General features: G+C 41.3%; 1 long non-coding RNA gene across 1 annotated transcript in view; it reads left to right on the top strand.

The window, feature by feature from the left end:
* Nucleotides 1–22665, top strand: part of LOC136875289 (uncharacterized) — a 340845-nt gene that overhangs the window by 96167 nt on the left and 222013 nt on the right. Inside the window, exon 3 of the long non-coding RNA XR_010860419.2 lies at nucleotides 6436–6466. This is a non-coding gene — a long non-coding RNA (uncharacterized lncRNA). The remainder of the gene's footprint in view (nucleotides 1–6435; nucleotides 6467–22665) is intronic.

Genomic DNA, 22665 nt, shown 5'->3' on the forward strand with positions numbered 1-22665 from the left:
AAGGCGACCAGGAGTTTCAGGCTCTTGTGCAAACACTACCTGTTTTTTAAGTGACGTTACAGGAAAAAGTGGCGTCAAGTCTGGTAATCTAGCGGGCCACGGAACGGGTCCCCTCCCATGAAGATGGTTCCGGATGACTACTAATCCTTGAGGTGGGGGCCCTGTACTATTGAAACTACATTCGTAATCGGTCGAGCAGTGGCACGTTTCCCAGCAACGGTGGGAGCTCATTTGAAAGAAATGAAAGTAGTGTGTCCCGCCATATGATCCCATTGGGTAGTCTCCCAAGATCCGACGCATTTGAAATGCGTTGTCTTACCCAGTGGGGATTCTCCGTTCTGCAGTAGTGCATATTGTGCGGAATCAGTGTCATTGTTGTAAAATCGTGATTCATCTGAAAACAGGACTCTTGTAAAAAAGGCTGTGTACAGAGTGGGCTAGCCGTGCGGTTAGGGTCGGGACAGCTGTGAGCTTGAATTTGGGAGATACTGGGTTAGAATTCCACTGTCGGCAATCCTGAGGATGATTTTCCATGGTTTTCAATTTTCACCCAATGCAAATGATTGCGTTAATTACGACCACGGCCACGCCCTTCTCGCTCCTAGCCCTTTCATATCCCATAATCGCCATAAGACCCCTCTGTGTCAGTGCGATGAAAAGCAAATTGTAAAAAAGGCTGCATCATTTTTTACACTTCGTAATTCTCACAGACAAAATGTCGCTCGAGCATCGAAATCACGTCCGTCGAACTGTAACTGCAGATGGTATGGGTGAAATATCCGTGTACTAATGTGAGGATTATTCCGGACAGGCTAGCTCCATGGCTAAATGGTTAGCGTGCTCGCCTTTGGGCACTAGGGTTCCGGGTTCGATTCCCGGCAGGGTCGGGAATTTTAACCATCATTGGTTAATTTCGCTGGCACGGGGACTGTGTGTGTGTGTGTGTGTGTGTGTGTGTGTCGTCTTTATCATCATTTCATCCTCATCACGACGCGCAGGTTGCTTGCTGGTGTCAAATCAAACGATCTGCCCCTGGCGAGCCGAACATGTCCTCGGACACTCTCTGCACTAAAAGCCATCCGCCATTTCTATTTCTATTCCTGACAGGGTCCAAAACAGCCTCTTCATTTGGACCAGACTTGCAGCAGCAGTAGGATCTAACAGGAGGTGCACTTCCAAGTGTCCCAGTTGACTCCAATCGTCGTTCAAGGTTTGGGAACTTATTGATAGTCTGAATGTCGTCTTCTGTCAGGAAACACGCTCGTGACACAAGCATTGCAGTTCGAATGCGTTTTGGCTTGTTCTCTATAAATTAGCAACATATAAACGTACTCATTTCTGGAATACATCGTGAGTGAGTGCATGAATGATGAATGAATGCTGTGATGTGACCTCGTAGGAGTGGATAAACTTTGTGTCCTCGTTAAAACTGGGCACGATCTGTCGTTGCATAAGGTTGCTTTGGAACCACTACACTAAAGACAGTGTTACCACAGGCGATCGGCAGATTACCGACAGACACAAAGGCTACATACATGATACTTGCTAGAAGTGTAGTACTAAACTGCGGCATTCCACATCGAAAATTATATCAGTCGTGGTTTACGGCGTTCATTTAACGTTCTACAATTACAGATCACATGGCATAACCTAATTAATTCGATAGTATTACGCGTACATGTTATTTTAATGGACCGAGCAAGATGGCCATGCGTTTAGGGGCGCGCAGCTGTGAGCTTGCATTCGGAAGATGGTGGGTTAGAACCCCACTATCGGCAACCCTGAAGATGGTTTTCCATGGTTTCCTATTTTCACACACCAAAAATCTACTACGCTGGCGTAGGAGGGGGAGAGGTGATAGGGCCTACTCCGTGACGCGTCCCAGGTGGCGGATAATGGGGCCCTGACCGGCTCGCCGGCGACTTGAGGGAAATAAAGTACCTCTCGCGGACCAAACACACAACCCCCTGTGGGTGGAGCACGTAGACGAAGAATACACCCACGGTATGCTCTGCCTGTCGAAAGAGGCGACTAAGAGGGTCGACCAAGGGATGATCAAATTAGAACTATGATACTACATGTAATTATTACCATCACGCAGGGAACACCATGGGTCGCTTTTACTTGCGCGTAGTACCACTATGTTAGGTACACAATAGGTTTCTGATTAATAGCGACACTGTGTACTCAGGATGCATTTTACAGTACCTGTGATTCGTACCACTATTTGAGCGACACCATGGTTCAGCCTTGCTTATGATTAATGCCCACTGTGTGAGGAAAACCACGGGATAGTGAGAGTTCCTGTCGTTGGTCCACTTATGTGAGGAACACCATAGGTTTGCGTTGCCTGTAAATAGCGATACAATGTGCGAAACACCATAGGTCTGTGTTACATGTGCGCATTACATTACCTGTGAGTAGTGTGGAATACCGCGAGTCTACGCTACTTTTGATTAGTACCGCAACATGACAAATACCATGGTTGTACTTTCCTAGCGATAAGTACCATTATGAGGGGCCGATGACCTGGATTTTGGCCCCGTTTAGACTACAAGCACCATCGATTCAGTATTGTGCTTTAGAAGCAGTCCTTTTGTCAGTAATATTGTTTAACGCTAGTTTCTGGGAATGTGGGGCATTGCGGGTCGGATCCACTGTTTGTTTTAACTTCATATCCATTCATTCATTCTTCGTCTTCACGTTTTGAATTCTAGTCAGTGGAGGATGTCCGGCTCCATGGCTAAATGGTTAGCGTGCTGGCTTTTGGCCACAGGAGTCCCGGGTTTGATTCCCGGCAGGGTCGGGAATTTTAACCATAATTGGTTAATTTCGCTGACACGGAGGCTGGGTGTATGTGTCGTCTTCATCATTTCATCCTCATCATGACGCGCAGGTCGCCTACGGGTGTCAGTTCAAAAGACCTGCATCTGGCGAGCCGAACTTGTCTTCGGACACTCCCGGCACTAAAAGCCACACGCCACTTCATTTCATTTCATAGGAGGATTATACATTTTTAATTGTCCTTACATTTCGTCTCATTTCGTGCCATTTAAACAAGCATCACCATTTTTACACCGGGCAAATTCCGGGGCTGTAACATCAATACGGCAACGGCCGCTTTCTTCCCACTCCTAGCCCTTCCCTGTCCCATCGTCGCCATAAGATCTGTTTCGGCACGACGTAAAACAAATTGTAAAAAAAAAAAAAAAAAAAAAAAAAAAAAAAAGGGAGCAATAAATCGCATGTTTGGTGCAATGGTCAATATGATTGGACGGGAAATTGTGCATAGTAGTTTCCTTTGTTAGTTTCATGGCTCATTTACATTGCTGACACACAGGCAGGATGCAGAGTACTGTAATATCAACCCTAAGGGGTACTGAAATGTTGTTCGGGTTTCAAAAAACTAAATCGTAAGGGGGCAGGCGGGCCACCCTGAATTGAAGGAGACTGTGATAATATAAAACTGTATTTATACTCATGATGAAAGGTATTGTAATGTGTGACGTCTGTTCTACAAGATATATCAAATCCTTTTCAGAATTTGGTAACTGTTGTTGGACGTTATTTCACATTTCCAGATCTATGTTTTCACACAGTTTCCGTCTCAAACACTTCATGAGATTGAGTTTGCATAAAAAAAGGATCGGTTCTCCCCTTTAATAAATTAACATGTAATTTGAGGTCTTTACGGGTCCTTTGGACTGGGTCAACAATCGTAGTGATATAGTACTGTATATTGCCGGTTAGAGCATAGAACTTCAATCTCAGCCACAGTCAATATCCTATTTTAATAATATCTGATGGAAAAGAATTGCAGTATGTAACTACTGTATATACTACCTCTTTACTCTGTTAGATAGCTTTTTAGCTTCGAATAAGTTGGGAGTTTGTGGTATATCCGGCAATATACTATTCTTCTGATATTTTCGTTAACATCACTAGCAGTAATTATGAATGGCGGGGTTCAGCTGAATCATTCCGCACGGAGCAGATGCATCGAAACGATATTTGTTGAAAGAGGGTTCTTTCATTCAATTAACGACTGAGATAAATGACTAATTCTACTGCAACCTATGGTAGTTACTCATAGTATCACCACATAGTTGCCGCATTCGAATTTTTAAGTGGGTGGTTCTTTTGTTTCCTTCACACAGCCCATAACAGATGCTACGTGGGCTGAATTGTTATACGTATGTATGCTTGGGAGTAAAAATTGAATGGAAAGGAATGCTGGTGTGTGGCATTAGAACTTGCTTATAAGCATGAAACGTCTCGCTGTTAACATGTCGGTGAAAATCAGTTCAGCTGAAGCACCGCTGTCTGCTGTCTTCTAAACCCTATCATCTTACGAAATAGAAAACAAACGGTATAAAATCTTGTTCATTATCCATTAGGCTTCCACCTAGATTTCTTTTTCTAATAGTAATTTTCACTTGTTTGATAGTGATCAGGAACTGATCATTCAGTCCGTTATCAGTAGGTTCCCCGGCTTCATTTCTTTCAAGACAACCTTGGCCTCATCGATAGTGATGTCTCGGGACAAGTCTTTCCAAACTGCAGCGACTGGGGTTGGTGGAATGATGTGTTTCGGATTAGGGGGATCATAATTACATGAATAACGCTCGCCGTACAGAATAAAGTTTAAGAAAATGTATATTCTCTTATTGTATTCCTTCGACGTAAGGCACTACAAAGTTTTAAACTGCAACAATCTTACACACATGTTGTTGCTTACGATTAACTAATTTGGAAAGGAGTTAAGTCTTCCCATATCACACAACCTGACGCGGGGTAGCATTTAGAGAGCATGGCACCGGAGTTTTTGTCATCTGGGTACAGCTGCTTTATGTAGACACAAGGACCCTACGTTCAGGTCCCGGCAGGAACATCCATTGACTTTCCAATCACCTAGGTTCAGCACTTCTCACCGCTCTTGTTCATTCTAGTGATGGACACTGTAACAGCAGATCTCCACCGTCCTTTTACCAGGAATTCTTGTCTATGCCGACGATGTCATGTTTACCTCTGAGACCCAGGTTGATCTGCAACTCCGAATCCAAGAATGGAGTGATAGGCTGGTGCAATATGGCTGTGCCTCAATAAAAAAGACCACCCTGGATCTGACATCTTATATTCAAGCTATCGGAACAATTCAGGTAGACTGTGAGGACCTGTTGCGAGTGACAAGAATGTTAGCTCCACGATAATTGACTCGGTGAAGAGGTCAGTGCAAGGATAACCGCAGCCTGAATTAAATGGCGAACTCTGCATTACTTGCGACCGAAGGATCTTAAATCAAGTCTCTTACTGTTATCCCATGTGTTGCACTGTACTGTTGCGAATGTTGGCAGACTACGACTGGCGTCGACTGTCGAAGATGCTGCGGTGGACAGCTGGAGTCACTAAACTGGATCGAATCTTCAATGAACCCTTGAAGGAGTGATTTGGCGCTGCACAAATTCAAGACAAAATGAGCAGAAATCGTCTACGATGGTTTGGACATATACGGACAGGGGCAGATACTATCGCGAAGACGGGTTACATGTCAGAAGTCGTCGGTGGAAGATTAAAAGGACGACCAAAACAGCGATGGGCCGATACCCTTCACAAAGATCTGAAGCGCGTCAATCTCCACCCTGACATGGCCCAGGGCAGAACTAAATAGGACAACGAATCCATGTAGCGGACCCCGCCAGTAGCAGGGACAAACGCTGAAGAAAAATGATTATCCTCAATAATAATAATAATAATAATTATAATTATAATTATAATTATAATAATATGCAGCATTCAACTTTGCTATAATTGCCAACCACCTTAAGAGGCACCTTACTTCGGAAATTTCGCCCTGTAAGTAGTCAGGTGAGTTCATTGACCCCCGTTTAGATGCCAACAGAATGATGTTGGCATTCGATCCTACAGTCTCGATCACAGGAAACAAGTTTTTTTTTGCTAGCGTTTTAACTCACTAACACAAAGGGTTTTCGGCGACGCAAGGATGGGAAAGGGCTAGGATTGGTGCTGATACAACCCTATTATCTAAAAATACATTCACAAACACAAGATTAAACTTCCACTGTACAAATCTGCCTCCAGGACTGAAACAGGGTTGTGAGGTAGCCCGCTCTAAAACTAATACGGTCTTGCAATTTGCATAGCACAAGTGTAGAGCTAATATCCAGCTTGGCTGCTAACGTCAACGTAGTGGTTTCGAACCATTGTTATTTGGCTTATCTGGAGCCACTAACGAGGTCGTCGACGCTCTGGTTTAGAAGGCAGTTGTTTTAAAAATTGCTAATCCTTGTTTTCTTCCTGCTCATCTCACATTTCATTATAGTTAAGTTTTCACAGTAAAGACTTTATATTCTGTTGTACTGTCATAGAGCACACGCAGGAACAACAATCCTTAATTGTGTTTTTCTCTTGTTACAGGCTTTTCGGTGTTGGTACACGTTGCCCTTAGGTAAGTATCTATGAAATGTTCTGTAATAAAATGTTTACATTGTTTTACGTAATGAAGGTAATCGTGTATGCTGGAGAGTAGTTTGATATTTCGTTATCTCATTCCAGAGTTTAAAAATGCTATCACTCAGGAAATAATATTCCTTGATATTTAAACGCAGTGAGATGTTATTTAATCTCTCCGCAGTCATATCGGTTCCCAAAATGGCTGCAACGAGACAGAAACCCTTGAGCATGTGCTGGGATTTTGCCGGAGCACTGAGCTAATACGCAAACATTGCCACCACCGTGTAAGATCGTCGATTGATCAATCCATGATACTGTGTGGATGGCAGGTGCACGAGGAGGTTCACTGCATTTCTAACGATGACTCTAGTAGGAGGGCTTACATAGCCATCAACGGATCCCACCATTCGCTTTGAAAGCGACCATTTAGATCCGGAATACAGTCAGGTTACAAATTCAATAGAGTTTAAAAACTAAAAGCGGAAATTCATTTGTTAATACTGTTATCTTCTGTTTTCCAGGAGGAATGGAGTAGGAATGTCAATTACATTCTCGGATAAAGATGGAAATGAAAGATTTAAAGAGAGCCCCACAGTGTCTATTCCTATGTTTTTCTATTTTGAAGAATAGAACTTCCAAATTTTGTAGTAAGGTCGATGTCTGACTAGGGAAGGTGCTTCTTGCTCCGAATAGCAGGCCTCTGACAATTCACCAACCGATAGGTTTTTTATACTTTGCCGACAGGTAAAGCAAGCACGGAACAGTAATAGTTTGCTTTTCTAGGTCCACACCCCGAGCCTGATTTGAGTCGCTCGGATTCGAACCCCACTGTCGGGAGCTCTGAATACTGTTTTCCGTGGTTTCTCATTTTCACACCAGGCAAATACTGGGGGCTGTATCTTAAGGTCACGGTCGCTTCCTTCCCGATCCTAACCTTTTACTTTCCCATCGTCCCCATAAAACCTGTATCTGTGCGACGTAATGCGAAATTGTAAAAAAAAAAAAAAAAAAAAGTGGTACAGCTCTTTCCGGTGGCAACTGTGTCGTCCTTGTCCTGAAAACTATAAACATTCCTGCTCGCAGCCATGAGTGTTATCGACAAGGTAATGTTTCGCTCAATATTTGGTCATAGTGCAAATATTTATCATTACATCAAATTTGAGATTGATCGAATATGTCACTGCAGTAAGCAGGATGATACACTGTGCTTGTCGGTCGTAGTAGCTGCTTATGACTTAAGATTTTTTTCTTTTTAGCTTACTTGTTTTATTCGGCAGTGTGCTGCACTTTGGGCCATTTCAAACGTTTTCAGCGATCTATTTGATTTTGGTAATGACTTCGGAATACCTGTACAGATGATTGAGCAGTTACTCAGAATCGCTGGTACAGTAAATTTTAAAAAGTTTCGTATATGGTTAAACTAAGAATTTTACTATTGGTGAAGGAAAAGTTAAAAGGAAACTTGTAAATAGCATAAATAGAATACTTTTTTTTGCTCCAATTCTGTTTTGAGCTAGGCATCTTGGTGTTACTTCATCTGAACTACTAAAACATTACCGTTTTATTTTAATCTCCTTAAGCTGTGAAGAAGCTCTTATCCACGTGTATCAGCAAATAGACAATGGTCAGTTTGTTTGCAACTGCTCTGAGAGCGTGCCCGACAATGTAATATGTACTTACTTTATTTTTACAGCCTACGAATACAGTCCACTTTGAGAGTCGGAATATGACCTCTGTATGTAAGCTTTCTTTCGTAAATCTGTACCTGATCTGGGATGTCAATTTCGTTCTAGGAACATCATCGTTTCTATTTTTCCGAACCAACTTCTGCCCTACACCTATCTATCGAAAAAGACGAAACATGGCCTGGGAGTACAGTTCCACTATTTAACTGCGCTGGACCACATTCATCTAGTGTCGGGCTGAGGGATAGGTTCGATCACGGCTCAGTCCCGTGGTATTTAAGCAGCTCGAATACGCTAGCTTCCTGCCACTAGGTTTACTAGCAATTTAAAGTACTCCTGTGGGACAAAATTCAGGCATATTGGCTTCTCCGGAAACCGTAGAATTAATGTGGTGTAAGACCAACGGCATTACTATTTTTATCCAGCGTGAGTCCCGAAGCCGTATTGTGATTCTTAATCCCGTACCACATTCTCCGGATCCATGACCATGTGCCTTTACTTTGATATTTCCAATTACGATCCCTTAATTTTCGAAAGTAGAAATTTTCTTTATTTTGTAGAGTTGTTGTTTATGAAGTTACCTATTTCTTAGCAACCGTTTGTTAATTCTTAATAAACTGTCGGGTATTTCTTGAAGTATGTGCTGTCCACCATCAAATTTTGTGCACAGTTTTAAAAATACTATAACGTCGTGTTCGTTATCGAGCTTTTTATTTGGGGTGAGGGGAGAGTTCTTCAGGTTAATGAAGATTCTCTGTGTGTCATAGTCTTCTGCCTGTGCCTTTATTTTCTTAAACCAACATTGAAGTCAAATGGTTCCAGGAAACTTGGTTGCCTCTTATGTATTCTACACACGATGTAGTACTTTCCTAGTCTAACCATATGCTGTAACTGGAACATCTCATGCGATTTAATTCTGTCTTTTGCTTGTGTATTTGAGTCGATGGTTATTTTATTTTATCCGGATTTATTCTCCATACAGATCCCTACGGCAGTAAATACTGTATTACAAAACGTGTTGTTTTTCCCGTTCCACATCAGAAGTAAATTCTAGGACATGTTAAGACATAGTCTTCCAGCTTTACTTGCCTTCGCAAGAAACCACGTTCCTCGATACGCGTCGAAGATGCGAAGTTTACAATGTTTCCACGTTTTTCTCAGCAGGCTGTATACATGTTTTTAGTGAATAATGCTAAAATTACTATATTTCAAAATTACACAACACACACAATGTTAAAGACTTTGCATCCAACAATAAAACTTTGAAATTATATGGACATCCTTGCACCCTACTACTGAGTGATCTTTGTTCATTATCATGGTATGTTAAGCTGACCAGGGAGCTGATGGAGATGTTCTTTGCGATTTCTTGGGAACGGTTAGTCTTAACAAGTTCAGAACTATAGGAAAGTTCCTCTAGTTTCCCTGGTAGTAGGGACATGGGCTTAATTCCGTCAGTATCAGAAATTAGCGGTATACTGACTGTCATCCCTTAACATCCATTCTCCCAAGATGTCAAAAGTATTGTATTACTCAACCACCTGTACCGGAGCTGTAGTATTACAAAGAAAACTGTGCAGGGGCCGATCCTCGTTAGTACACGCAATCTATGATACGCTACTTGTGAGCTTTTAATATTCTCTCTCTCTCTCTCTTAATTCTAAACTGTATATTTTTATCATAGCGGATGCATTGCCATGATTTTAAGACCTATGTAGAGGCTAAGACTCGTCAAGAAAACCAACGACACTATTTCTGCCTGAGACTTTGACTATTTGAAATGGCTCCGCAAAGTGGCGCAAGGAAGAAAGCAAGTATAATACGGACTGTGATTCACCTTGGTTTTTCAGCACCCGACGCTGCTAGGCGTTTTCCAGTTTCAGAAAGGACAGCTCGGAGAGAAGTAAAAATTATCGACATTCGGCATTTCTTGCCGAAAAGCTGGGAGTTGTAGAAATAAAATTTCGACACAACAGGACACCAGATTAGTGGTAGAGATTAAAAATAATCACTTTCATATCGCTGCTATTTTGAAGGCAATTAATTTTACTGGCTACGTCCAGACCGTAAGAAATCGTTCCGTGAATTTGAGGTCTCGTCGTGCTATTCCCAGGGAAGTTCATAACTAAGAGCATATAGAAGAGCGTTTAGTGTCTGCAGTGGAATATAAAGATCTGATGTGAAAACAGTGGTATTTTCTGATGGAAGTCACCTTTCTTTTTTCCTACAACAAATGAAGGACAGACTTTGGTGTATCGCCTTCCTGGTACCCGATTCGACCACAGATACGACACTCTTCGCCACTTGCTCAGCAGGAGTTAGTTGGGATAGCTATGGAAGGGGGAGAAGTGTTACAGTATGTACCTTATACTGTATATATCACTGGGTTCTGCACTGTATTTGAAATGTTTTATAACCCGTTAATCGTCTCTAACATAATGCAGTACGAAGACATCGAGGTGATGAAAATCCGATTATTTAAACTCATACTTCTATTAGGCATTTGAATTGCATTTCTCTTTTTGTCAGGAAATCTGTCAAGTAACCAAAATGATGCTTAGTACCATAACCGAGTGTTTCGCGCTATGGGAGAGGGAGTTGGACTCTCGGAGAAAAAGAAACAGGAGTGTAAGATGTGAGGAGTTGAATGTTTCACGGCGAAATCTGCGCATTACTCGCCCCGAAAATATGTGAAGTGTGTCATGGAGAAATAGAATTTAAAGGAGAATATACTTGGCCATTTGAAACGTCGCTCTTTGCTGTGGTATGGACATGTTCAAATGATACTTCTAGAGAAAAGACCTTCAGAGTAGCTCATTTTTGTAGCTTATTTTCAGATGATTTCTCTTGATAAGCAGTGTTTTAAATCGTTCTCCATTTTTATTTCACTTATGAACCTGATGAACAACGGTCGCTTGACTTGCATATTTTGTTCACCTCTGTCGTAGTTCCAGCATTTACGCATTGACGCTTGGGTGGCAAGTTAGCAGGTCTCCAGTTTATTTAGTTTTAAAAGACTGGGGTAATATTTCGATAATTTTAATAAAAGTGGTGTAAGGTTAAGCTAAATAAAGTAAATAGCGACGGTATCTGCAGAAAAATATTCTGTAATATAGAAGGGAAAATTAAATTTTCTACAATTACAAGTAATGGGACCTTGAATTAGCCTTTATTATTATCCTCGTAATCACCTTTTATGACCGGACGGACAGGAAGTACAGTATCATGGCATTTCCTTCACGGAAGACTAATGGGAAAGCGCGGACCTGCTGAGAACATTGTGGGAAGAAGACTACTGAATGCTCAGGGCACCGAAGAGACTGTGGATGATTGGTGGTGGTGGTTATATTAATTTCATTTTATGGAGTTTAAATACAGTGGGTACGAGTGTCATATGTTTAGTAGGTGTTAAGTTTTGCCATGTAGGAAGATCAGATTCGCAGGAATAGACAGACAGTAACGAAGTAGTATCAGAGAGATGGACAATAAAGGAGTATTGTCTAGGTCGGGGATGGCAAACCTTTTCAGACTACCATGTTAATTAAGGTATTGTTTATTAGTTTCTACTGTCTTGTGTGCCATCGGTTATTTTTCTTAAAATAATCATGAAAACCCCTCATTTGATTTTAATTAGACATTAGATTACATTACATTAAATCCATTCGACGGAATATATTATGTTTTTATGTTGCAAACATCACTGAAAATTACAGTTCAAAATCACGTACATTTTAAGAATGACTTTTTTGCTTTAATCTAATAAAATTGGTAAAAATGGCCATATAATTAATTGTGACATGCTTTTTATATGAAAGCGTAATGTTTAAATGTGCTATATTGCTAGATTTTCTACCTATTTATTACATGTAAAAAACATGAAAATAGGTTGGATGTTGTGCGGCGTGCCGAAGAAGAATAAGAAGTGGCACTCGATTCATAGATTCGCCATCCCTGGTCTAGGTGTTTCAATATACACTGTGCCTAGCTAAGCATTGTGGATAACTGCCCAAGACAGAAGGACCTAATCTGGAAGACGAAGCGAGAAGTCTAGTCTCTAAAAGGGATTGGTTTGGCCATGATAACGTCTTGTGTGGCTATCATAGCTGTTCTCGTCTATATATTACTTAATCGATACTATTATTGCTAAGGACGCGGTCGAGGCCTATTTCTTAGGTAAGCAAGCCGTATTCTTGTCCCGAGGGGGTGCACCAGGCAAACCGCATTGGAGATGAGTTGCGAGTACCATTCTAATCGCATGTGAGCCTTCCTGCCGTTCTTTAACCTCTGGCAGTACCGTACCGGGAATCGAGCGCGGATCTTTGAGAACGACAGTGACTAGCGCTAACAGTCCGGCTCCTTGGTGAATGGTCAGCGTAGCGGTTTTCAATTCAATGGGCTCCGGGATCTACTTCCGGCCAGGCTGGACATTTTAGCCGCGCCTTGTTAATTTACCTGACTATGGGATTTGTCTTAATACACAACGCCATTTACATAAATGTACCAACTACTACAGAAACAAGCAATGGTGAACACACAGGACTGGCGTCAGGAAAGGCAACCGGCTAGAAAACTGAATCCAGCTGGGCTGAGTGGCTCATTGTTGAGGTACTGGTTTTCTGACCCTAACCTGGCAGTTTCGATCCTGGCTCAGTCTGGTGGTATTTGAAGGTGCTCATATACGTAGGTCTCGAGTCGGTACATTTACTGGCGGGTAAAAGAACACTCCTGCGGGACAAACTTCCGCCACCTCGGTGTCTCCGAAAACCGCCAAAGAGTAGTTGGTGGGACGTTGACATATCATTAAACTGAATCCACTCGGAGTACCAACGCCAAGTTATTGGAAGAACAATCCTGTATTCCCTAGGAGTTACAGATAAGAATTTAAAGAAACCCCGTCGCCGATAGTAGTGTATAGAGACTTAGATCTCGAAGTCTCATTCGTAGCAAAGCTAAGGATCAGTCCAGTGTGAAGTCACTGCGCTAACTCTTCGGCCAAGGCAGCAGTCCTAGATTATTCCACAGGTACAAATAGTGTGCCTGTTAAATCCATACTTAAAGATGTGTCAAATTGTTCTGCATTATGAGCTAGTTCGCGTTGGGAAGTTACGCTGCTGACTGAATCTCAAACATGAGAGAAGACGGCATTTAAAATGTAAAGGAGCTACTCGTTCTGCCTTGAGATTGGATTCATTGAGTGGAAGTTAAGCGAGCGAGAGACCATCTCTTAAGCTAATACGCCGGCAGAGACCATTTAATTTTAAAGGGATCTCTCCGCCAACCTTGAATGTTGAACTCACCGGGTCTTTGTACTACCGAGCGCGATTATTGTGCCTGATAATGCTTAGTATCGTAAGTGTGGGTTTGATGCGCGGATTGGCTGGGCCGCCTGTTGCATTGATTACTTTTGTAGATTGTACTTACTGGCTAACGAAACCTTCGCCGGCTAGTGTTGATTTATGGTTACGAGGTTTCCATGGAACCATTTTATTTGTGTTTACGGTGCTATTTAGAATCGGGGATGTGAATATATGAAGGTACATGGGCATATGCTGTTTGCGGAATTTACAGTACTCTGCGGTGGTAATGATATTAAGGGATATTGGGATTTGTGCCTTTTTAATCAATGTTTTTCTTTACAAGCATTGCGGTATTCTTCCTAATGCAGTTTGAAAGAAGAGTGCATTGCATTTCAAGGTCTGTAGTTGACGCCTTTTTTAATAGGTTTGCAGTAATTGCACATTCTGTTGAATTCAGAATTGTTACTCGTAGTATAATAATGCTATTTTGCTTTACGACCCACTAACTACTTTTACGGTCTTCGGAGACGCCGAGGTGCCGGAATTTAGTCCCGCAGGAGTTCTTTTACGTGCCAGTAAATCTACCGACACGAGGCTGTCGTATTTGAGCACCTTCAAATACCACCGGACTGAGCCAGGATCGAACCTGCCAATTACTCGTAGTATAATTTGTTGAGACATGGTAAGGTTGTTTAAGGAACTTAATCAGATTAATTATAATCAACCAGTTCAATCAAAATGGTGTAACCTCTGAAAGTCGTTTGCCGATTCCTCAGCCCGAAGGGTGGTTGGATCCTCAACATATCTACCATCACCCATCATGAATAGCCTAAATGTCACTGAAGAGGTAAATGAGTGAGGTAGTTTCCTGTTGCTTTCGTATGCAAGCCAGGTGTTATACATCAGTCGCCCACAGAAATGTATAAATCTACCGACCATATGAGCAATACTTTCACACCATTCATAACAGAGACTGGCTGCATAAAGATTGGCATTACTAGCATTGTTCATACCTCTGTCACTTTCATATTGTTAAATCCAAGAATGAGACAGACAGAAAAATGAAAGTAACACTTTATATAGTCCATACCAGGGGTGACTTCTCTTATGAAGTCATCAACCTTTACCACCGATCTGATGTCTTGTGTCCCTTTCCTATCATTCCATGTAAAACCCAGCATTGACCTCTACATACCTCGTTGAGCTGTCCTGGTAACCCACCCGTAAGTCAGCACAGTGACACTGATCAAAGAGTGTTTCATTCAGATTTATAGGCATCTTTGATCTGAAAATTGCTTAGCGTCTCCAAAATGCTTACCAGTATATTGAAGGTACAAGACTTTCAATTTGCGCTGGAGTTTTCTTTGCTTTTTTTACCTTGCACACACACAGACAGGTATTATGGCGACGATGGGGTAGGAAGGACCTTAGGACTGGGTAGGAAGTGACTGTGGCCTTAATTAAGGTACAGTACCAGCATTGCCTGTGTGGAAATGGGAAACAACGAAAACCATCTTAAGCGATACCGACGGTGGGGTTGGAACCCACTATTTCTTGAATGAAAGCAGGCAGCTGCGTGACTCAGACCGCGCAGCCAACTCGCTTGGTGCTGGAATTCGATATGCTGAATTGAAAAAATTCTTAGCTTTTAGTGTGCAAAACCCGTTCGGGCTACATTTATATAGGTCCTACATATGTAAGACTCGGAACGGTTTTTGTTCCACATATTTGAGCTAGGCCTAGAATTCCCCCCTCCCCCCCGCCCCCCCCCCCCACACCACCGCCACCAAATTACAAATTAATCGAAAGAAAACTGTAAGCGAGGTTCTTTTAGCTACAGTCGTTTAGTTTTGGACTTGCATTCGGGAGATGGTGGGTTAGAATCCCACAATCGCAGCCCTGAATATGGTTTTCTGCGTTTTCCCATTTTCACACCAGGATGTACCTTAATTGAGGCCACGGATGCTACCTTCCGAATCCTAGGCCTTTCCTATCCGTGTGTCGCCGAAAACCTTCGATGTGTTAAGGCGACGTTAAACCAGCAGGAAAAAGTTACCGTTTAGTATAGCCACAAAATTAACTAATTCTGACGAATGCCGAACTAGAGAGGAGTACACCCAACCTGTTACCATAATTAGAGAAGTAGTTTATTCCATTATCGGTCATTTTTCTGTGGTTTAACGTCACTCTCCAGACGAAGTGCTTGGATGGTACTTATTATACATCCTACAAATCAGTTATGTCTTTTTCTCATTCCTAACCCTGATTAAATACAAATGCACACACAACATAGACTAAGATAACAAGATGAAACTTAACTCTCGTTAAATAATACAGTAATGGTATTTCAGACCACTTGTAGGAAGCAAAAGCACAAACTCTCTGAAAGTTATCTCGTTTTACATAAAACATTCACAACAAATTCTTTCTGTAATAAAATTTTTCTAAAAAGTGTAGTGTGTGCTTGTAAGCGTTTAAATTTGATGTTTGAAATTTATAACATTAGAATTTCTATAAAACTATTTCACATTTCAAGACAGGTCACTCCACTCATCTGTGTTGTATGGTGCGCAGTTTTAGTTTATTGCCTAAACAACTGATGTCAGTACATGAGTAGTCGGCGAATTAAATTCCATTCACAAGCAGCTCGGCTGGGATCGAATGTGATCTTGTATACAAGGAAGTATAATACTAGCCACTCAACCACGGTGGCGGATGAGGTATTCATGATCAAAGATGTTGCAAGCTCCGTTATAAATTATCCAAAGAATGATGGACGATTGTCAGAGTAGTACGGCATCTCAAGAAATACTGAAACACTGCTGGACTTGGATTCTATTTCGGGTACAATCCTGGTGGATATAAATAGTAACTAAATTTCTACACCAACAGAGGCACCAATTTTGCCACAAACCCTGAAACCAGGGATATGAATTGAGTCTGTTACTGATCTGAGGGAGACATAATTTGACGGTGAAAACTGGGTATTAGTTATGAAAATGATCCAGTATCTCAAAAGATCAATTTGGTAACCATAACACAAGTGAATGGTACGCAAGGTTTCGACGGGAAAGAGGTTGTTTTATTTCTCGATAGTAGGAGTATCTTGATCGTCTCGGCCAACTATCGTAATGATTACCCTAGTTGTGGCGGGTCAAGATGCAGCTTTGATTACAGTACCGTTATCTCTTGCATCTGAGGCTCTGTTTGCCATTGAGACGAAATTATTGGCATAATACAGACTTCTTACAGTATTTCCGTCCAGCTGAATCTCGCCCTGTTATTTTCTTCTGAAGCATGTAAACTATGAACAATCAATGTGAAATAATACAACCTTATTGACGACTTATTACTACTTTCAATTAGAAATTCCTGCCGTTAACTCACACTGCAACCTGATTGTTGACATAAATGCTGTTGATTGCCTGTAAAAATACTCTTAATTCCCTAATCCTCCGGTATAATCATCTCCCAACTTGTTCTACTCTAAAAGTCCTTTTACCGAGATGAAAGATCGTTAGGTGGTAGTAAACTATGGATTTCATGCATAGTTGTTTACATATTATTTATCCAAATTAGAGAATATTCGGTGCCGGAATTTGCTCTTAATAGGATTGTGGCAGAACAAAGCAGTCGGGTACTTGGGTTAATGAGATTTCATTTAAACACATTTGTCCCATACCTGATAATTCTTTGTTTTATATGGGGAAGTGGGCGTCGTACTGTATACTTGTAAGCCTTGTATTCACTTCCTCGTAATGCCCGCTATAGTGGATTACCCGGTGACGTCACTTTGCCTGTTCGAACATAGATGTATTGCGGGATGCATACCTCAGTATGGAACGATAACCTTCAACGTGGTGTTCAGTTTGACAAAATCTCAAAAGCTTTCCAAGATTGTCGGCCCAACTTCACCAGCGTTAATTTAAAAGCAAAATACGTTGCCATTGATGTCTGTAATTAATCCTTCAGTTTTTTCTCTATTCTTGTCCTGCCTTCGATCCCAGAAAAAAAGGCATTGTGGATCGGATCCACTGATTGTTTTAGATTCATGGCCATTTGTTCATCATTTGTTTTCGATTCAATACATTTTGAAGTTTTAGTTTCATGCACCTCGCATCACTAGGGGCCGATGACCTAGCTGTTAGGCCCCTATAAACAATCACAATAATCATCTTACCTTCGAACTTCGATAAAATTGAAACAGTTAACACACTATCCTGAGACTGAAGTGAACCGTTTCACTCAGTGCGTTCCAGTACGGCCAATTATGGTTGCTAGCTCTGTTCTCGGAAAACAGGTGGCCCGTCGGCAAATCTCGAAACGTTTTTCCGCCTTTTCTCCATTTCAGCTCCAAGCAAATCCCGGGATGGTACCTTCAAGGCCACGACCGCCCGTGCAATCACATCTATATATCCACAGACAACACCCTCATACATCGGTACATGTAACTTACTCTCATGGGATATACCGCGAAGCAACTACAGGACTGGCGAGAACCTGAGAAGTAGCAAAGTTCTCAGATGACTGTTATTATTATTATTATTATTATTATTATTATTATTATTATTATTATTATTATTATTATTATTTCGAGTTTGCCAACAGTGATTAATGTAATGCAGTTTACATAGTTTTACCATTGTTAGTCTCTTTTTAGAGATTCGAATAGTTATTTTATTTTTATTTGTATATCATATTTACTCAGGCACTTTGGCACAATGTTCAGCGTAGTGGCTTCGGTTAAAATGGTCCCGAGTTCGATTCCCGATAGGCCTGCGTATTTTAGCCGCGTTTCGTTTCCTCTTGCACGGGAACTGGCTGTTATCTTCATTTACATTCAGCCCATCACACTACAAGCTACCACAGAAACACACGGTACATTCCTCATGCGTCAGGAAGGTCATCCGACCGTGAAACTGGACTTAATCCACATTAGTTCCGACCTCAGGTAACTGGGAAAAAGGCCAAGAATGAAGAAACAAGTTTATAGGCATATATTGCATATTTGAAATTATATTGTTGGTGGAAGGAGTTGCTTGCGCAGTGAATATAATTTTTCAAAGAATGTAATCGACAGTGAGTGATGAAACTCGGTTAATAGTTAGTCTTCCCAATATTTACACTGATGTGATAGATATGTGCAATACTGGACTTGTTTGAGACCACATGGTACAAATTACAATGGCTCTCACCGGGCGAGTTGGCTATGCGGTTAGGGGTGCGCAGCTGTGACCTTGCATCAAGGAGATAGTGGGTTCGAACACCTGTCGGCAGCCCTGAAGATGGTTTTCTGTGATTTCCAATTTTCTTACCTTAATTTTCTTACCTTAATGAAGGCCACGGCCGATTCCTTCCTACTCCTAGGCCTTTCCTATTCCATCGTCGCCATAAGACCTATCTGTGTCGATGCGACTTAAAACAAATTGTAAGAAAAAAAAAGGGGCTGTCTTCAGTTCCGAATGGATTTTTCGTCCACTACTCAATAATTTGGAAATAGACCTTGAAAATAATTGACATCTCAAGATATTTTAATGCAGTTTACATAGTTTTACCGTTATTGGTCTCATTTTTTTCAGATTCCAATTGTTATTTTATTTGTTTGTATATTATGTTTAGTCCGGCAGAAATTTCGGCATAGTGGCCTTCGGTTAAAAGGCTCCCGAGTTCGATTCCCGATAGGACTGGAAATTTTAGCCGCATTTGGTTGCCTTTGAATTTATGTAAAAGGCAAAACCTCTAAAAATCCAGTTGACTATGCTTTACGAAAGGAAGCAAGACTGCAATGTTCAGTAGAATGGGGCCCTTGTATTAGCAATTTTGGCTGGAAAGGAACTGTGACGAGCGAGATTAAATGTCTTCGGATGGGGATGCCTATGAATGCTGAGGATGGAAAGCGAGGTTATAAACAAGAAACCTAAGCTAATAGGTATTGTAGGGGTATGGTATTTCTGAGAGTTATTATTATTATTATTATTATTATTATTATTATTATTATTATTATTATTATTATTATTATTATTATTATTATTAGTAGTAGTAGTAGTAGTAGTAGTAGTAGTAGTATTTTAAGGGGAAGTACAACTAGGCAACCATCTTCGTTTACTCCCTAGTTCGTTACTCAAAGCGAATCAGGTAGTTAAGGAGTAAACGTGTTTTTCCGGATATTTTTGTATAAAGTTTTGTTTTGCGGCTTTGTCTTGCTCTCATTCTTCTGTGTTAGTACCATAATTATTTTCTAATGTCAAGGCGGTGCCCAGTTCAGTTTGCACGGGTATACAGGCAGATGTTGAAATGTATGAAAGACTTCATCAGAGTCGGTTCCAGTCCTTGCTATATTCGGTAAATTCCTAGGAAATCAGGATGTCTAGATTCTATATTTGTGGTACTGGAGTATGTTATTTGTCTTATTACAAGTCTTGTACATTTCAAATTCCCGTTTGTGGTCTAGGAGAGAGTATGTTGGACGCCATGTATTTCATCTCACCTTCTTATGTTTGAATTGTTCAATCTTCTCGTGTTTAGAAATGGTGAAAGAATATCGGAGTAAATATTTTTACATTTACAGTTTTGCATCATAAGATTTCGTAGTCCATGTGCAAGTATTTTGTGACTAAAGTACACATATTGTCAAAAAATGAGATTAATTGAAAATTTCTAAGTCCCTGAGCACGAGCACGACTGAACGGAAGAAAAATAACTTGGCTAGTTAACACATAGGTTTGTCTACACTATCTTGCCTTTTGACGTTAACTTTCACAAAACATTGACCTAAACCCTGCTTGCCACTTCCCTGTTATAATGAAATAAAACAAGAAACGTTGCAAGGGGCGGTGTATACAAAATTTGACGCTGATTCTTCAGTGCTTAGTTTTTATGTCAGGAAGTGTACGTAATATATATTGCAAAATATGCACACAATTGTCCAGTAACTTTCTGGAGCGAGCATTTTAGTCCATAGTAGAATACTGCTATCACAGTAGCTTGACTATGCATTCCTACCAGTTGAGTGGGGGTAGACGTTGAGTTAGCTCCAAACACGAGTTATGTATAAAAATATCCCCAGAGCGAACAAAATTAAGAGATAGGTGTAGTAGTTGTAGTGTGTGATATGTTACGTTATATCTTTAGGAAAGGATTTGTGATGTTTTCCCCACCTAATTCAAACATTGAAATTATCTCTACGTGTGAGGTTTATTTTCCGTGTTTACGACGACTCTTTTATGAATGCGACGTCTTGTTTGGATGTCAATAACTTCTGCATATGAATACGGAAGAGCCACGGTAGATGTTTACACCGAATACCTGCTCCCGTACAATCACAAGAGTGCCAGTTAAAATGCAAAATAAGCAAGTAAGCAAGCAAGAGTTGCGAAAGGATCGAAGAAGGCGGCCTTCACGTGGTAATCACTGCATAGCGTTTGGCGTTGGACTTGAACAACTTTGCTCAGAGCTTTTCAAGAGGCAGTCTCGACAGGCAGACAGCATGTCGGCGGTGCCCCCTCCTTGTACCGGGACTCGCTCCTCGGCTTGGCTTGGGATGCAGTTTTTTAGTCGCCCAGTAGTTGACCTCCGTTTAAAGTTAACCTTCGACCCGCCCAACCGGATCCAATGTACGGCTGGTCACTCGGGAAACCCGTCACTCACTCACTCACTCACTCACCTCGAGTGAGCTTTTCGTCGCTGGTGTGAGATGATGCGACTCACTCTTACCTCTCAGTTGAGTGGATAGTTAGCGTTCTGTAAATCTGAAGAAATTACGACGCTGATCAAGTGTTTAAATATTGTTATCGTGTCAATGTCTCCCAAGTGACTGCGTTGATATTTGGTACATCTCTGAAGATAGTTTCTCGATATGTTGCAGAATAATGTGATAACTAGATCCGAGGCATCCCTCGTTCAGTAAACATGGATCGAAAATACTGGTGCCCGTACCGTCTTCTTATTGGTGAGTAAAATGAGCCTTGTCAGCATGAAAGGAAATTTGTATTAATAGTCTGTGTAAAAGTGCGTACTATATCCTCGATTCGGATTTGTTTATCCCTATCATCAGTAATGCAAACATCAAGTGATATGTTTTCCAGACGTCACTAGTTACAGTGATTTTCTATATACTGCACATATCTACAGTGAAACACAACACTTTTCATTATTTCTGTCATGGGGCTGCGGAAGATGTTCATAGATTCAAGTTCAGTTTCAACGTAAAAATATCTTTTTCAGATTGAGTCGGGTGGCGTATCATTATAGCATTTTGTTGCGAAGAGCTCAGAGGAAATCTACATTGATTCATAACATTACCTCGATCAGGTAGCATAAATTAGCCATTGTTCCTTCCTTGTTACAGAGCTTGATAGCTGCAGTCGCTTAAGCGCGGCCAGTATCCAGTATTCGGAAGATAGTAGGTTCGAACCCCACTGTCGGCAGTCCTGAAGATTGTTTTCCGTGGTTTCCCATTTTCACACCAGGCAAATGCTGGGGCTGTACCTTAAGGCCACAGCCGCTTCCTTCCCACTCCTAGCCCGTCCCTGTCCCATCGTCGCAATAAGACCTATCTGTGTCGGTGCGACATAAAGCAACTAGCAAAAAAAAAAAAAACCTTCCTTGTTTACTTTGTAATACATTCGGCAATCGGCTATTTCTTACTTGTTGTAATGGAGCATACAGGTGTGATTATAGGATACAGGTAATTATTCTTTTAATTCTAAAAGACAGTTACTCCATCGGTATCTCTAGCGAACTAACGATACTTCGTTTGTCGGGGTGGTTTCGACAAATGCTCATAGGGTTTATCAAATTTACTAGTTTATTTCATATCGGTTTTAGAGTACCGTATCACTATTTCATGTTCATTAATCAAGTTCCAAGGTACATCGTTGGATTGTTGATGACTGAGCTATGGTTAATGACAGTGACATCGTGTACCTTAAGTCTTAAGGATACATTTATTGTCCGCGTGTCGTATATTAAGTTCAGAGGGAGATTTAGAGTTACCAATAAAAAACTTAAGATATTTTATCTTTTTTTTTTTTGCTAGTGGTTTTACGTCGCGCCGACACAGATAGGTCTTCCGGCGACGATGGGACAGGGAAGGGCTAGGAGTGGGAAGGAAGCGGCCTTGGCCTTAATTAAGGTACAGCCCCAGCATTTGCCTGGTGTGAAAATGGGAAACCACGGAAAACCATTTTCAGGGCTGCCGACAGTGGGGTTCG

This window comes from Anabrus simplex, chromosome 1 (genome assembly GCF_040414725.1).
Source record: "Anabrus simplex isolate iqAnaSimp1 chromosome 1, ASM4041472v1, whole genome shotgun sequence".
Lineage (NCBI taxonomy): Eukaryota > Metazoa > Arthropoda > Insecta > Orthoptera > Tettigoniidae > Anabrus > Anabrus simplex.